Source organism: Bombina bombina, chromosome 1 (assembly GCF_027579735.1).
Source record: "Bombina bombina isolate aBomBom1 chromosome 1, aBomBom1.pri, whole genome shotgun sequence".
Lineage (NCBI taxonomy): Eukaryota > Metazoa > Chordata > Amphibia > Anura > Bombinatoridae > Bombina > Bombina bombina.
The window spans coordinates 1,177,294,464-1,177,298,752 of record NC_069499.1 but is presented as its reverse complement, the minus strand read 5'-3'; positions in this window follow the sequence as shown (position 1 = coordinate 1,177,298,752).

Below are 4,289 nucleotides of genomic sequence, written 5' to 3'. Positions count from 1 at the left end.
CTGGCATTGTATTGCATCTCAATAGGAACGCAATGTATTTCATATTTCTAATGAATTTTGAATGCATGGCAATACCAGATGCAGATCTGAAATGAAAATAATAGTGTTATTAATTTTGAGACATTTTTAATCCTTAAAATATTCTTGGCTAGATTACGAGTTTTTGTCGGTAATGGTGTGCGCTGCTAACGAGCCTTTTTTTCTCACCGCTCACTTAAGACAACGCTGGTATTACGAGTTTTCTGCAAGCCGGCGTTAGCTTCAGAAAAGTGAGCATTGAGCAAAATTTAGCTCCACATCTCACCTCAATACCAGCGTTGCTTAAGTCAGCGGTGAGCTGGCTGAACGTGCTCGTGCACGATTTCTCCATAGGAAACAATGGGGCTGAGCTGGCTGAAAAAAAACTAACACCTGCAAAGAAGCAGTGTTCAGCTCCTAACGCAGCCCCATTGTTTCCTATGGGGAAATAAAAGTTATGTCTACACCTAACACCCTAACATGAACCCCGAGTCTAAACACCCCTAATCTTACACTTATTAACCCCTAATCTGCCGCTCCGGACACCGCCGCCACCTACATTATACTTATGAACCCCTAATCTGATGCCCCCAACATCGCCGAACCCTACATTTTATTTATTAACCTCTAATCTGCCCCCCCAACGTCGCCGCAACTATATTAAATTTATTAACCCCTAATCTGCCGCCGCCAACGTCGCCGCCACTATAATAAATTTATTAACCCCTAAAGCTAAGTCTAACCCTAACTTAAATATAATTTAAATACATCTAAATAAATTTACTATAATTAACTAAATTATTCCTATTTAAAACTAAATACCTGTAAAAAAAACCCTAAGCTAGCTACAATATAACTAATAGTTACATTGTATCTATCTTAGGGTTTTTTTTTATTTTACAGGCAACTTTGTATTTATTTTAGCTAGGTAGAATAGTTAGTAAATAGTTATTAACTATTTAATAACTACCTAGTTAAAATAAAGACAAATATACCTGTAAAATAAACCCTAACCTAAGTTACAATTACACCTAACACTACACTATAATTAAATTAATTACCTAAACTAACTACAATTAATTACAATTTAATTAAATAAACTAAATTACGAGAAAAAAAAACACTAAATTACAGAAAATAAAAAGAAATTACAAATTTTTAAACTAATTACACCTTATCTAATCCCCCTAATAAAATAAAAAAGCTCCCCAAAATAAAAAAATATTCCCTACCCTATACTAAATTACAAATAGCCCTTAAAAGTGCTTTTTGCGGGGCATTGCCCCAAAGTAATCAGCTCTTTTACCTGTAAAAAAAATACAATACCCCCAACATTAAAACCCACCACCCACAAACCCAACCCTACTTTAAAACCCACCCAATCCCCCCTTAATAAAATCTAACACTACCCCCTTGAAGATCACCCTACCTTGAGCCGTCTTCACCCAGCCGGGCACAAGTGGACGTCCAGAGGGGCAGAAGTCTTCATCCGATCCAGCCAGAAGAGGACATCCAGACCAGCAGAAGTCTTCATCCAGGCGGCATCTTCTATCTTCTTCCATCCGGAGTGGAGCGGGTTCATCTTGAAGACATTCGACGAGGAGCATCCTCTTCCATCCGACGGCGACTGAAGAATGAAGGTTCCTTTAAGTGACGTCATCCAAGATGGCGTCCCTTGAATTCCGATTGGCTGATAGAATCCTATCAGCCAATCGGAATTAAGGTAGGATTTTTCCTACCTTAATTCCGATTGGCTGATAGGATTCTATCAGCCAATCGGAATTGAAGGGACACCATCTTGGATGACGTCACTTAAAGGAACCTTCATTCTTCAGTCGCCGTCGGATGGAAGAGGATGCTCCGCATCGGATGTCTTCAAGATGGACCCGCTCAGCTGCAGATGGAAGAAGATAGAAGATGCCGCCTGGATGAAGACTTCTGCCGGTCTGGATGTCCTCTTCTGGACGGATCGGATGAAGACTTCTGCCCCTCTGGAGGTCCACTTGTGGCCGGCTGGGTGAAGACGTCTCAAGGTAGGGTGATGTTCAAGGGGGTACTGTTAGGTTTTATTAAGGGGGGATTGGGTGGGTTTTAGAGTAGGGTCGGGTATGTGGGTGGTGGGTTTTAATGTTGGGGGGGTATTGTATTTTTTTTTTACAGGTAAAAGAGCTGATTACTTTGGGGCAATGCCCCGCAAAAAGCCCTTTTAAGGGCTATTTGTAATTTAGTATAGGGTAGGGAATCTTTTTATTTTGGGGGGCTTTTTTATTTTATTAGGGGGATTAGATTAGGTGTAATTAGTTTAAAAAATTGTAATTTCTTTTTTATTTTCTGTAATTTAGTGTTTGTTTGTTTTCCTGTAATTTAGTTTATTTAATTTAATTGTAATTAATTGTAGTTAGTTTAGGTAATTATTTTAATTATAGTGTAGTGTTAGGTGTAATTGTAACTTAGGTTAGAGTTTATTTTACAGGTAAATTTGTACTTATTTTAACTAGGTAGTTATTAAATAGTTCATAACTATTTAATAACTATTCTACCTAGTTAAAATAAATACAAAGTTGCCTGTAAAATAAAAATAAACCCTAAGATAGATACAATGTAACTATTAGTTATATTGTAGCTAGCTTAGGGTTCATTTTACAGGTAAGTATTTAGTTTTAAATAGGAATAATTTAATTAATTGTAGTAAATTTATTTATATTTTTTAAAATTATATTTAAGTTAGGGGGGGTGTTAGGGTTAGATTTAGATGTTAATACATTTAATATAGTAGTAGCGACATTAGGGGTTAATAAATGTAGGTAGGTGTCGGCGATGTTAGGGCCGGCAGATTAGGGGTTAATAAAATTTAACTAGTGTTTGCTAGGCGGGAGTGCAGCGGTTTAGGGTTTAATATATTTATTAAAGTGGCTGCGGTCGGCAGATTAGGGGTTAAACATTTTAGTTAAGTGTTTGTGATGTGGGGCGGGGCCTCGGTTTAGGGGTTAATAGGTAGTTTATGGGTGTTAGTGTACTTTGAGCACTTTAGTTAAGAGTTTTATGTTATGGCGTTAGCCCATAAAACTCTTAACTACTGACTTTTAAATGCGGTAGGAGTCTGGACAGGAGAGGGTCTACCGCTCACTTTTTCCAGCAATCGTAATACCGAAGTTAGGAAAATCCCATTAAAAAGATAGGATACGCAATTGACGTAAGGGGATTTGCGGTATGCGAAAATCGCGGAAAAAAGTGAGCGATACACCTGTACCTGCCTGACTCGTAATACCAGCGGGCGTTAAAAGGCAGCATTGGGACCCCTCAATGCTGCTTTTTAAGGCTAACGCAAGACTCGTAATCTAGGTGTTTAATGTTTAAAAAAAAATACATAGGTTAAGACATGTTGAAATCTGGATTTTTAGGTTTTCAGACTTCCATATTACCCTTCTTAGGCATAGACAATCTCCCATATTCATGTGTTCATATTTAATATCATCCAAATAGACAATCTCATATCCATTAAAATATATATTTTCCTACAATACTGAGATATATTTTACTTGAAATCTAAATACAAGTTGTATTTTAAACAGTGAATTTTGAGAGTCAAAATGTAGACATGTTTCTTTGTTAGCCAGCATAGATGTGGATTCAACACACAGCAGGGACAATTTAGCACTTAGGTGAAGACAGCTGGATGCTCTGAACATGTTTGTAGATTTGAATCATTCCCACAGACGGACCGTCCACTCCTCTAGATGGGGGATCTCTTTATGCAGGCTTTCTTTGAAGTGATCTTTTTAAGATAACTGTCCCAATTCATCAAAGGAATTGTTTTTAAAAGGTCTGCAATGTCTCCCAGATAAACAATGAGAGAGGGGGTTTGTTTATCAGCCAAGAATCATTTGGCAGAGAGGACTGCAATCTACATTAAATAGAACTGATGCAAATAGTCTCATATATAATTAATCCTGTGGTCTTATCGTAAATCTATGTGCAGATAAATATACATACATATATATATATATATATATATATATATATATATATATATATATGACGGTATGCATTATAGAAAGTCTTCTATGAAGAGAGTCCATTATTTGTGAGTCCTTATGCTCATTAGCTAGGCATCTTTAAACTACAGCATCTATTTAGTACATTTGGGGATATGGCACTTCATCCATAAAAGTATCATTTTATAGGCAACTGGAGATATTTTGTCAGTAACAACAGAAGGACCCTTCCATGATGGAAGAAATTTCTTCTCCTTAACCTGATCTCTTCCAAAA